Source organism: Temnothorax nylanderi, unplaced genomic scaffold (genome assembly GCF_030848795.1).
Source record: "Temnothorax nylanderi isolate EJ_2023f unplaced genomic scaffold, tnyl_v1.0 TNYL_tig0111_pilon, whole genome shotgun sequence".
Classification (NCBI taxonomy): domain Eukaryota; kingdom Metazoa; phylum Arthropoda; class Insecta; order Hymenoptera; family Formicidae; genus Temnothorax; species Temnothorax nylanderi.
The window spans coordinates 523342-537423 of NW_027249173.1; the positions used below are offsets into that span (position 1 = coordinate 523342).

The following is a 14082-nucleotide window of genomic DNA, read 5'->3' on the forward strand; positions in this document are numbered from 1 at the left end:
GTAAAAGTGTTCGATATTTGTCGGCGCAAGGGGAATTAAAGTAGTGTGTAAGACTTCAAAGTGCCCCACGAAAAACTCTGACCGCAGGCCACATACCAACAGTTGGCAAAACATACGTCTCGAGAAAGAGATAGAAAGAGAGAGGGGCGGGAGGGAGGGAAAGAAGAGAGATACAGCAAGAGTCAGTGTAGACCGCGCGGCAGACGAAGAGAGGAGAAAAGAGAGCAAAAGGGAACTCGATCGCGGGTTGCAGATGCTGGCGATAGCGCGTATAAAAGATGTATCTACATTTAGTTCGGACAGGCACCACTTTATTCGCTCGCCGAGCGCTAACAAGTGTTTTCCATCGGCCGAAGCGGTGCTTTAAAGATCCGCCGAGTGCAACCGGTCTGCCACGAAGTCGCGCTACTTGCTGATAGCTCGTTTGGAATTGCGGTAAATCTCGCCGCGCGCGCGAACAACGCGCAATTGTCAATCGGCGAAGTCAAGTTTTGATTTACTTCACGCGCGCACATCGCCGTGTATCCGTTGGCATGCGCAACCGGATGTTCTCCATGACCATTTGTGCATTTTCACCCAATTCGCCATATACGATCCGGCATCGTGTAGTTATTCGTCATATATTATCTTTAAAATATCTACGTGGATTTCAATTATCGTTAGTAAGTGATAAGATTTCCTACCATGCAATTTCATATTTGCCGATAATATTAAATGATATAGATCTATCTGTATGTGTAAATAAATGTACATATTTTTTTAAGATAAACTGTTCAAAACTAATCGCTTTGAAAAACATTTAAGTCAATTAAATCTCTGCTATTGACTAATACAGTATTTATTATTAATATAAATGATTGCAACACAGAATCTATATATTCATGAAACTATTTAGTGATGAATATTGAATTATAAGTCATACTTATATATTGATTTGTACTAAATGATTCGTTATGTATCAAATATCCTGCGCTTTATACGCTTTGTAGTTCTTTGACGAAAAAATGAAAGTAGAATCAGAGACTATAACATGGGCACAATATTTCATCCTTTATAGAAGTCGGCTCGCATGCTAGAAACGCTCAACCTCACGAAGTCGAGAACTTCTGGCTTTGATGGGGATTACAACATCGACTTCAAGCTCTCAAGAATCACGATTCGGTGACGTGTGGCTAGCCAGCTATCCCCGGGTACCACCATAGACGGATGCATATAAACATAAAGTTTACTGTGGAAGGTCAATACATGTTGACTTGAGCATAGAGATGAACATTTATCCGCGGAAGTAGGCAACTACTTCTAACGGGTATAAGGTAAGGTTGAATCAGGGAAATACAGTTGCGATAATCTTTCGGCTCATTGAACTTTGTCAGAAATGCTCACCTATTCCTCTAGCACCTGGCGCTAGATTTACTGTAACAGATTTATAAATAAAACTGCGACAGAAATAAAATAAGCTTATCAACACAATAATTCCAATATTGTCGTTTTTATCGTTTCACTGTTCTTGTCTCATTAAAATAACGGAAATAAACACGATTTTTTGTTGAAATTTAAAGCCATGATAATCTCATTTAAGATCAATATTCTACTCCTCCTCTTTCCCCACGAATGCTTAGAAAATAGCATAAGTTTAGCGAAGAAGTTTATGCATTGCTATATATTTGGATAACTATTTAGCTTTGTGTATCTTCCGAAATATCTTTTCTCATGTTGGGAAACAGGCGCGATTCGGTAACGTATGTTTAGTTCGGTATATCGTGATAATGCCGTGCATGAGCACATACCGAGCTAAAATATACGATCGCGGGATCAGGGCGTGCTGGATTAAGGTGGCACGAGCGAATCTGTGGAAGTGGTCTACCGCTTCCTGGTAGCCCCGATAGTGCTTAATCGGCGGCTTTGTGAGAAGCGGTCTCGCGGGACAACAATTCGAGAGTACTTCGGATCGTAAACAACCCCTTTTTCTCCTCTTCCCACTGGCCAAGTATCGGAATCTAGCTCGTTGAATCTCCGCGAGAAGTTGAATCGCATTCGTGCGAATCGAAAGCGCGCTTTGTAGCGCAAGTCAAATAAAAATCGCCGTGCGATCGCGATCCTGATCATATCATATCTCTCATACCATAATAATTTTTAATCATTCGAATTGCTTTGCGCATAGACAGCTGTGTATATGTTGTTTGACACGTTGCGGCATGTTGAGCTTTCAAAACTACGGTATGCAGAGATGATTTTATAACATTTTTTTACAACACGTACTTTAAAAATATTATTTATGTTGTTAATAAAATATGTTATTTTATCTAGCTTAAAACACAAAAATGCGTTATACAAGAAAAATTACATGAGACTTGAAATACTCGTTATATAGAAATGTTTATAACATTTTTATGTATAATTTCAAGTTTGCGATAGGTTCGTATAAAAAAAGAGTAATCATGAGTTAATTTGAATTAAACACATTGTTGTACATATTCGCGATTATGTTAAAATTGAAATCGGCTCTGTGAATCCGATCACAAGTCAATCGTATAAAAATCTGCGTAAATAAATACCGAACGCGTATAAGTAAGGATTAATTTAGCATCTTTCCGGAGCGCGGAAACTTTTGCAACAAGTGGTATCGTAAATACGATGACCGTGTTTACGATGTCGCCGCCTCTATAACTCTGTCGCCGAATGGCTTACGCGCGCTGCGATCTCTTATTCCGCATTCATTCCGCTTTAATTTACGACGCGCCGGAGAGCCAAATCGCCGCGTGAATTACTTTTCGGGCCGATCGCAACCAGCAATTTCCGACAAAGAGAGGGAGAGAGAGAGAAAGAGAGGGGAGAGGAAGGAGAGACAGTTGCTCGGAACGACCGCGATGATCGGTCTTCGGTGCATAAGCGATACACGCGAGAGGCAGGTTCTGTCATTTCTTCGATAACGAGTACCGACTTGAGGTCTTTACAGTGTCACACGGTCTTAATGCCGTGGCATCGCATCGGCAAGACGTGAGTCGAGATAGCGCGGCCGCTGTTTAATTAATGATAATAGCTTCGCCTAACAAGAGCTTCGCCGGCGTTTTCTTTTCATTGTCTTTTCGTGATGCGACTCGACGTCGTTCGACGTCGTTCTCTTCTCGCGTTTCTCCGTAGCGGGCGGCGTACCGCTACGGTTATGTTCCTCCTGGCGTTCCTTATCCTTGTTCTGAGTAAGGGTCAGATCGACTTGCGGGCCGATCGCATCGCGGAACGTTCCGGTTGCTCGCAAACCCAACTGATCCCGATGCCGCGCTACCGTGACTTATGCCGGCGATATATAGTTGTTTCTTGAATTTTTACCACGGGCTTCCTTTGTTGCCAGTCTCGGTGGAATGTCGTTACGCGAGCTCGTGAGTCCGCGTGCGAATAATGGTGAACTTCTTATTATATCGCTTTAAGCTTCGTAGACTTCATGAAGTAGTTCCGAGCGGGCACGATTTAATTCATATGCATAAAAAGTAAAAAAAGATGGTATTTATTTATGTACTTATGAGAGAGTAACATTTTTAAATGTTCTCTATATTTTGTTTCAAATATAACACTCAGAAAACATATATAGAAGCGCCGAAGTAATTAAATAATTCCAATTATTATTTAAACGATAAAAGGTAGCGCTTTATTTTTAATCATTTAAATTGATCTTATTGATAGAAATCAATTATCGTCACTAAGGCCGGTTGTTCCAACCTGTTGGTTTTTCCTTTAAATTAGACAAAGATAAACATATGATTTAACTATTAGTTAGCTTACCAACAGGTTGGAACAATCGGCCCTAAAAAACAGTTTATTCCTATATCTTCTATACATATGTTTAGTGATATTATATTTGTTAACTATAATATTAGATTTTTGTGTTTATCAATATTTGCATTAATATAATTTGATTCAAATTATTTTTATATACTGGCATCCACAATATTCCTTATTTCTTACAAGTTCCCATAGCACTCTCTCGATTGAATTGAAATACCTACAGCAAATACCATCATGCATTATAAGAATTACGTTTGATAAAGAATGCGTGGCAAATACCCAAAGAATTAACTTCGTCCGAGAAACGTGTTGGATCCGATGCATTCCTGGTCGGCACGATCGAAAAAAAGCCTCAAGTGCCACGGAATTAAAAAAGCGGCAGCACTCTAGACGCATATCTTTCGGAGTCTCCCCGTGTATTTCACTTTAACGGTGCGGGCTTCGTTAGAGGACGCCGAGATCTCACATTGTGGTCGGCCAGTTCGCTAAGACTAGCCAATGCTGCAACTGCAACGACAAGGAACGCGGGCTGCATGTGCGCGCCAGCACATAACGCGGCGCAACGTCGGCGCGCGCACGTATGTACTCTCTCGCAGATACGGTGGTGCTAATTGCAATTTATGTCTCATTGCAATCGTCGTCGGTGCGCCGCGACAAAGGGAGTTGTGCCGCAGGCGGCCGTTTCTACGTTTTAAAGCGTTTCAAGAGGGAACCGTGTCACCATCGTTCGCGACAGAAAACACCATGGTTGCACCACGCTTCTCGTGGGTGCAAGCACGTCTCCGCGGATCGCACCGCACCGCGGTTTCATCAGTCTGTGAGAATTCGAAGTGTAGAAGGCAATGACGAGATAAAACACTGATATAATTAATGTCCGATACTTTTTAAACATACACTGATTATATTAAAAATTATATAAAAATTTCAATAAATATATTTTGAAGCAAACATTTATTAATTTTTTTTAGATATTCTGTTAATTTATCGCAGTGATATATCGAAAATCTTAAAATATGTCGTTTTAAGAACAAAACTATAGAATGTTAGTTTTTATAACATGTTATTTTTTTAAATAATTTTTTAATATTTATCGGATATTTTTTGGCAATAAAGATTTAACTTGGAAGTCGAATAGTGAAATTAAACATCATATAATATTACTTTCTTATATATATATATCTGCAGCTTAATTTAAGATAATCTCTTAATTTTCAATTGTTCATGTTGGTGCTTTGATATTGAAACAAATGACATCTTTCGTGTTCTCAAATATTCCAGCGAAGAGAAAGCGCATAATACTTAGGAGTATCTTGCGCAACACACCGTGCATGCAGCTAAAAAATCTCTAAATTATACCATTATTTTCCTACCACCTACTACTCGAGTACCGTTATTCGGCGCAAGATTGCCGTCATTGCGGAGTAACGCTAACGCCCGGCGCACGCGGTTCGCGGTGCCTCCTTGAAAAATGCTTAATCGCTCGACAGTCGTGATTCGAAAAGGTGAGCAGAGGCGTGAACAAGGTGCAAGCACCGATCGTTTAAAATTCAATGATACTTCGGCACGCTATCGATATGCACGCTTCATATCGCGCCTCTAATCGACTCGTTCTATTCCTCCTCGATTCATAGACGTGGAACGCGGTGCACAATGGGCGCACAACCGCATGGAAACACGTATATAAATCGCGCATTATATGTCGTATTTTATGTACCCGCCAATAAATAGACATATTAAATTGCGCACTACCCTTTCCTTTAGATTTTCCTTTCGCTCAATGCAATTGTTGCCGATAAACGACACTTCGCCAATGTCGTCTCTCGCAATCAGTCGATATTGTAATTTTCTCAAGATACAAAAAGAATTAAAGCTGAGTTTTGAACTATAAACTACAAATACAATAGTGTCTTGTATGTTGAACCAATCTTAATAAATAATTTTTTTAATATTACCATTCCTTTTAACAAATAAAATTTCATAACAATTAATAAGAAATAAGAATAAGAGAATGTAATATAAGCAAGACATATCTATATCAAATTTTAGGAAATATAAATTGCGAATATTTATAAATATCTAAATATGTGTTCTCCTATTTTTGTTAACTAATGTAAGTTACTCTACATCAACGCCAAAAGGTATAATTAATATTATTAATTTTATTGTGTCATATATAGAAAATATTCTGCCAAATCGAAAGCATACGTATCCCTTTAACGAAGAAAAGCAATATAAATAGATGAAATGCAATAAAACAAAATGCTATTTAATTTTATCAATAAATAAAGTCTCAGCTTTTCGTAATACAAATCCGATCGTAGACTTCTTATTAAATTCGCGGCGAATTGAATTTTCCCGTTAGCCTCGTGTTTCTCGTAGGCGCCGTGGAAAACTTCGCCCTCTATAAAGCCCCTGAGTTTACCTCCGCAAAAGAAAGTTCCGCAATGTCTCGCTTCAGCGCTAAACTTGGTAATAAAATAATTATTTTCAAACGACCTCAAACTTCGATCACCATGACCTATTCTTTCTTTAAATTTTCTGATATTATCAAATATTATATAAAGATAAAATTATGTTATTATGTACGTAACAATTCTTTAAAATCATAATAACAGCATCGTGTAATCAAAATTTTTATACAAATTTCTTCGTAGATATACTTGTAATAGGAATAATATAAAGATATAATAAAATTTTAAAAGAATTGTTTGTGCAGAAAGTTTCTTCCAGCATATTGTGATATAGCATATCACAAAATAATAAAGAAACAAAATTTACATTGAATAAATACAAAAATTTGTATCATATATTATTCGTTATTCAAGATTTTCCATTCTTATTATTTAGTATTTTCAGAATATTTAAATTTTAGCATAGAGTATAGTATTTATCGTAATATAATTATCGTAAATAATAAAGAGAAAAAGTAGAATTAGTGGAATAACTCCATTATTTTTTTTTTAACAGGTGTGATACATTAATGTGACATAACAATTTAATCAATATCGGAAACATATCGCTCACATTCGCTACAATAACGACATAACTCAAAAATTGTAATTTTTTTACTTGTTTGCAAAAGAATGATGAGAATTTAATACACTGAGTAAAGAGCTAATATATAGCTGGATACTTTTATTCCTCTACAATCAATTATTACACCAAAAAATCGCATTTAAAAATGCAATTACAAAATTTTCTGGAAAACTTTGTTTTTCGAGTTATGTCATTGTTGCAGCGAATGAGCGATATCTTTAGAGAGTACTGTAAAATTTCTACTTTTGGCATTCGTCCAGAGGCTCGATTGGTCGAGAAGAGCCGCACGTGTACGCAAGCATGCATGGCGCAGCTGGTTTGTACGCAAGCTTGCACTGTAGTCAGAGCATATTTATGGATTAGCATACAATGGCAGTGTTTATTAAAGATTCCTCGAAGGTTCCCACCTTTGACGCCGCCTCCGCGCTTCTTCACCGTTCTTGAGAAGCATATAACGCCCTCCTCTCGGAAGCTTTGCGTGTCTTCTCGAAGCAATCTGATCACGAGAGCAGCTTACATTTGATTTAAGCTATTCTGTTCACCCTGATTTCATCATCACGCGCAGAAATAATATTTTAAAATAATATATCGCTATCTAATCTATATATTTTTTCTACTGCGTCGTACAGAAATATTATTAGAAGTATTTCTTGATAATAGTCTATCCAAAATAAATTTGCATTAGCTTCATAGATGACATATTAACAGATAACAATAGAACGCGTGATACAAATTATAATGCTAGGTATTTTTACGGTTACATACTCAATCATAATTATTTGCTATGAGAGAATAATCAATTTTTACTGGAATCTCTTCAAATCTGGACTGCATAAATTTTCCCTTGTATTAGTTTTTTCTACATATAGTACTCCATTCAAACCGTTAGCATGTAATTCTATTGCAAATAGAATATCACCCACTAGAATACGAGACAAAAAATATTTTTACTACATCTCGAGGTTGACAGCTTCGCTAGACCGAGAATCCGTTATGCATTATTCGACTCGTAGCTTTCCTCGAATCGACACTTAACCAGAAGAGCGTGGAGCGTGGAGAGCGCGGGCCGTCGAAGAACGGCATAAAGAAGGCCGGCTTCATCGAAAGCGGCCTGCAAGAAGGAAGGTACGGTACAGTGTTCCGAGACGAGATCCCGAAGAAAAGGGAACCTATCGGGCCAACCAGCCGTCTCGAATGCTCGTTTTGGTCAGCGGAGGTTCATTCTCATGCAACTTCGCCACGAGACTTACTTGGAAGCAGCGTTGTACGTGTGACCACGTCCTAACCCATACTAGAAGTCAAGCGAAGGAAATACTGGACGCGATACCCCTCTCCCCCCTCCCCACTCTCTTTCTCTCTTTCTCTCTTTCTCTCTCTCCCAGCATGCGATCCTGTCTTTATTTAGTCTTGTATTCGCGATACTTCAGTCTTAGTACCGAATCGTACCAAATTTTTTTTGGCTCTTTTAACGATATTAAAGAAAATCAAATAATATGCTTATTGTTAGATATAACATAATATAAAGAAGTTATTTTGTCACAATTATTAAGTGTATTATGTGAACAGATATATCCAATAACAAAATAGCAGAAACTTCAACAAGAAGATTTCGAATAGTCTGCACAGAAAAAAAAGACGTTGAATCAAAACTCATATACTTGTATATAAGCAAGAATCTATAATCTTCTTATAAGAATTTCAACTTTTTATTTCAACTTTTTTTTCTTGATTAAACTGTATAAATACCTTCATTCAAACAAGTTTTCTTCGTTTAACGCAATTTATATCTCATTTCAAGATTACAGATTCTTACTTATATACAAGTATATGAGTCTTGATTTAACACTTATTTCTGTGTGTAACTTTTTATCATTTTCGTGACGATTTTCAAGTGATTGTTTTTATATTTGCCTTCTATCAAAAATTCTGTTATTTCAGATTGTCAATTTTCAAGCTTTTCCTCCTCTCTTTAATTCTTAATCATCAATCATTATTTCTCAAACTATGACGCATTGTAAATTCATTGCTGACAGCAAAAGCTATCTCTTGGATACCTTATACGTCATATACAGCTTACATAACGTTTCTGCGAAGTATATATTTATAGCTAAGCGGTATATAGAACTCGCTGCCGGATATTAAGAGCTAATTAAACTTGTGGTACTATATCGTATCTCATATCTTTCTATCTTCTTATTTGCTACCTGCGATAACGATTATCGCAATTTGCCACTTTATAACAAATATCGATAACGATTGTCTTTATTTTATTGTTTGCTTTAATATCTTTCATAGAAATCTTTCGAGTAAATCAGATTCTTTCTACCTCGAGTTATTTAGTTTCTAAGTCTCTAAAATTAAAAAAATGCAGCAGGATATAATTAACGGTACAAAACCAAAGTTTTCAGTAAAAAGATAAGCGAGCCTGTATAAGAAGTGATCAAACGATCGTCTGCTCGGCTAATAAGGACCGAGATTTTCTTCCGCGCGCGCGGTCCACGCCTCTTTCTCATGACATTAGGGTCGCCCGGGAACCATAAGAGCGACGCCAAAGTGGGACGTTGATAGATAGTTCCTCGACATTCGTGTTCCGCCGTGACCGCGGTCGGACGTATAGCGCCGCGATCGCCCATTAATTATTACATAAATACGTATAGATTAATAATTATACGCATTAATAACGGCGCTCGTAGGTACAAGACGTCGCGCATAGGTAGCCGCATGACGCCCGACGACTATCGGTGAATGTCGCTGTAACGGGTGTTCTAAATGTCAGCCACGCTTCACGATGAAAATTACGTGCCGAGCACTTTTTCCAACTTTCAAAACCGCTCGGTGTGCCCGTACAAAGCGCTTTTAAGGTCATCGGGGCAATTATATCGGACGGTAATCACAAGCGCGCTAGGCAACGGCCATTAAGCCCGATGCGCATCGGTGTTCTCGTTAATAAGTACACGATCTAATTACTCGCGGATGATAACCGTCGACACCAGCAATTCCTATAAGGCGTGATTAATACGTGTGTTTACGGAAATGAAAATTTCATTGAATATAGCGCTACATCGATACCATTATTGAGATCCGTTTTTTTTTTTTTTTTTTTTTTTCAGCATCCTACATTCGGAGATATAATAGATCAGATCGCTAACGATGGGCATGTCGGAAGGATTAAAGATACACGCTATCCTTTCATTGGCAATTGCATCTACGTATATACATCTGATACATCTTAAAATGCGGCCTCATGTTTTTCAAAGTTATTGCCATAATTATAGTAGATATAAATCAAAATTTATCATGCAAGACAAGAACCTGTTCGATTGTTGCGCATTTCACTGAATTTTATTACAATAAAATGACGAACTGGATACTAAAATACGCATGAGATACGAAACATAAATCACAAATTCATACAATCTGTTTTTGTAAAAATTTTCATATTTCTTCCGTGTGTCGCAATTCAGACAAGCGCTTTTCCCAGTTATTCCGTCATTTTTCTCGGTATAGCAATAAAAATTCCGTTTCTCGGCGAGACTGCAGCCGCTTTAAGACACACCTTGCTCGCGCTCGTCAACAGCTTTAAGACGGCAAGCCAACGCGCCGATGGAATGTAGAAGCGAAATTAGTATCGCTGTCGTCACAAGCGCTCTCTCGTCACTTACAAGCTGATGCTTTTTTTATTCGCTCTTGTCCCTTTACGATATCGTTGAGGAGGCAGTATCAGCACACGCAATCATTTAAGCGAAAACGCGACACCGTCGGAAAATGATTGACAAATGATCTAATAGAAATCGTTAAATTCCAATGTTTTTCAATCTATTAATTTTTGATGGTAAATTTGTCTTCAATTTTTAACAATATCCAACATGTTATTTAAAATTAAAATTATTTTACATTATTATTGTATGAAACGTTATACGTTTTATTCGTAATATTTATGTGTTACTTGATTCGTTATTCGTTACTTTTCTACGTTATTCGTATCTTATATATACTTCTTCATTTCAGATCATTTCTTCGATCAATGAAATTAAAGAGCTACAGAAATTTTCAATAACATATGTTTGAATAAACTTGTATCGTCCACACGGTCTAATAAAAACTGCTTCTAAATATTTTCAGCAGACAGAAAGTCTTAATCTGGAAGAAATATAAAATAAAGGAAGAAAAAAAAACACGAAACAAAGTATTTCAAATAGCGTTTAAGGTTAATAAGATAAGTATATAGCCGTCTTTTACAGCTTCCAATACTTAAATGAAAGGCATTGACGCTCGATCCAGGTTACAGAACCCATCGTAGAAGTACCCGTTGTATTGCGTGAGTTCCAGAAGCGCAAAACGCATTTGTCGATTTGCACCGAGGATGTGTCAATATTGACGTTGCTCTTGGGGAACGTGTTCTCCACGGGCGGCTTGTGTCTCCTCGAGTCCTGAAGGACCACCGACGGTGCGAGGGAGACAAGCGGGAGAAAGAAAGAGCGCGAGAATGAGGCAGCGGTGGAAGAGGGAGAGAGGGAAAGAGAAAGAACGAGGAGGAAAACAAGAAATAGAGAGAGAAGGAGAAAGAGAAAGAGAGAGACAGGAGGGGGAAATGTAGAGAAACGCGTTCCTCCACGTGTCCACGTTGCAAGGATTGCAGGCGCGCTATTAAAGTGCAGAACAAACAGGAGGACTCCTCGACGGCATGGCGAGAGGACACGCGACGTTACGCGCCTTCATGGGCGCGTGCACGCTAAATGATTCCTTTGAGAATACGAGATTTCGCGAGACCGCACTGTGTTACGTCAATTCACCATTCGATTGTTCGTATCGCCGTAAGCGAATAGCGAATATAGCTGATGACAGCAAACCTTTTCCATCAACAAGACTTTAACCGAAAGCGCGCAAACAAACAATGTCGATTCATGACTCAGCTCTGTATTGAGTTCTGTACTTTTCCTTTATGTATTCCTTCAAATATTAAGTCTTTTGGAAATATTTATTAATAATAAATATTATTGTACTATAATATCCTGTTTAACTTTTAGTCTTTGTTATCCCATACCTATATCTTATACTTTTCGAACTTTTTGTTTGGATACTCTGGAGAGGCACTTCAATGAGCCTATAATCTTCTAACGCCGATAAAATATATATATTTATCTATTTTATGAATGATTCGACGAAAACTTGTTTGCAACGCAACTAATCTTTAATACAAGGATTTCTCGTATATTCATAATTTAATTATATTTCATTAGTATGCGGAGTAATATAAATTTCGTCATTTCGTAGTATCAAAAATTTTTCCGACTCTTTTCGATATTACAAATATCATTCGTGCTTTAAAATCGCGTGAAATATACGTTTTATTTATAGTAATTATTGTTTATTTACTCGATCGTACGGAGCTTCTGAAATTTCCAGCATCCGCTGGCTCCCCGCCGGCGCCGGTGAGTATACTTTTCTGATTTTTATCACAAAATCGGCAGTCCTGGATCTCGCGAGTACGTAGCGTCGCGTCGTCACACGGGATACCCGGGGCCACGGAGAGAAATTTCTCTGCGTTGTTACCCATTATCGTATCGGGTATCGACCGCACGCCGCAATTTCTGCTCACCGGGTCACGTTCAGCCACGAAATCGGTATGCGGAAGAGAAAATATCGATGATTATCGCGACGCGGACGGTCACCGTAGGTGCCCCGGCCGACGCGAAACTAAACTCGACGCAGGACATAACGGTGTGCGGGGATCGGGCCATCCCTCCCTTCAAACACCCTATACGAAGAGACGACGCCGCAGGCAGGAGACTCGGCAACTTCAACGGACAACTAAATCCATGCTCGGTCTATCGTACGTGATTAATACCTGCCGGGAAGTTTTACGCGCTTCTCTCGCGAGCCCTCGGGACGAGAAATTATCCTCAAGTGCCGTAGGTCGAGTCGTTTAATGACCTTATAATTGAATGTCGGCGTAAACACTGTGGAAATTATCGAGATGTTATCTAGACGATTGCTAATGCAGTCGCAAATATTTTCGCGTTCTTTGCTGTAAATAGCTTTTGGCAAGCAACATCGCGTTGATATCGACGTAAACTGATACATACATATTATCAGTATAAATTCAAAGGATTTATATCACATTAATATGTATAATGTTTAACATTCTGGAATGTGCCAATTTATCATCGTATAATCGAACTGTTGACAGTTTAAGTGTAAATTAAATTATGTTGTTCCATCAACTTCCGCGGAGAATTGATTACTGATTGAGGAATTCATGAGAATCTTTTCGATTCTTTCGTATACGTAAGTTTCTTTCATAAGATTCTTTCACATCTTTTTTTCCCAAACTTTGCAAAAGAATATAAAACGGAAATAATTACAGGAGTTCGCGGAAAGATACAGAAGACGTCGGAACTTTAGTACTCTCTGTGTATAAACCGTTTTGCCAATTTCCGCTCGACGCGGCCGAAGAAACGTACAAACGAATTATCGCTGTTCTCGTGAAGATGGTTATGCTTCGACATTCCATCGCGTTCGCCACGTCAAGCGACGTTCCTGCCGTCCGTTTACGTCCTGTCGCTGTTGCCGCGGACTTCATCGTCATGGGTAAAAACGATCGGAACATCCGAGTCAGACTCCGATTAAAGAAAGAGCTAATTAATGATTAGCGCGTCGCATCGAAAATAGCGACCGCTTCTTCGTGGAGGTGACGGTAAGAAGAAAAGAAGGACGAAAGTGAAATAATAACGCGGAATTTTGTTTTTGTCACGTGACACTAGACAGAAATTCCTGCTCGTAACAATCTCCTTATTCAACGTATCCGCGAAAAACACTTTTAACAATGAATATTTTAACTTTTAACTGATTATCGAAAATAGGTTGAAAATAAGTTAAATTCTTAAATTCATTTTAATTTAAAATATAATTACAACGGTATCAAAATCGGATATTTGAGAAAAGAAAATCTAATTCAATTTTCGCTAAGAAAAGATCGACCTCGTTGAAGTTGAAGAGCACGTAGAGAAAATGTTGGATTTTTGGGACACATTGAATAAAACATTTAAATATAATGCAGATCGAGAGAGGGTTCCACCAAACATTTTGTGTACACACGTTCGAATTTACGCGCCGCATCTCATGGCATTCCACGCGAGATATTACAAATGGATTAATTAATGAATCGCGAGCATACGCAGGAAAGAGGCGGAGTTTTTGCATGTGTGCACGTGTGCATACGCGCCTCCATATTCGTTCCCGGGCCACCCGGAGTTCACGTCGAAC

At 38.4% G+C, this 14082-nt stretch overlaps 1 protein-coding gene and 1 long non-coding RNA gene across 3 annotated transcripts in view; one reads left to right on the forward strand and one right to left on the reverse strand.

Moving 5' to 3' along the window:
- LOC139776082 (uncharacterized) overlaps positions 1-1558 on the forward strand; it is a 73551-nt gene extending 71993 nt beyond the window's left edge. For both annotated transcript variants that reach the window (XR_011719007.1, XR_011719008.1), the window contains one exon: positions 1058-1558. This is a non-coding gene — a long non-coding RNA (uncharacterized lncRNA). The remainder of the gene's footprint in view (positions 1-1057) is intronic.
- Positions 1-14082, reverse strand: part of LOC139776081 (UPF0489 protein C5orf22 homolog) — a 267600-nt gene that overhangs the window by 231484 nt on the left and 22034 nt on the right. The gene's annotated exons all lie outside the window — the stretch shown is intronic.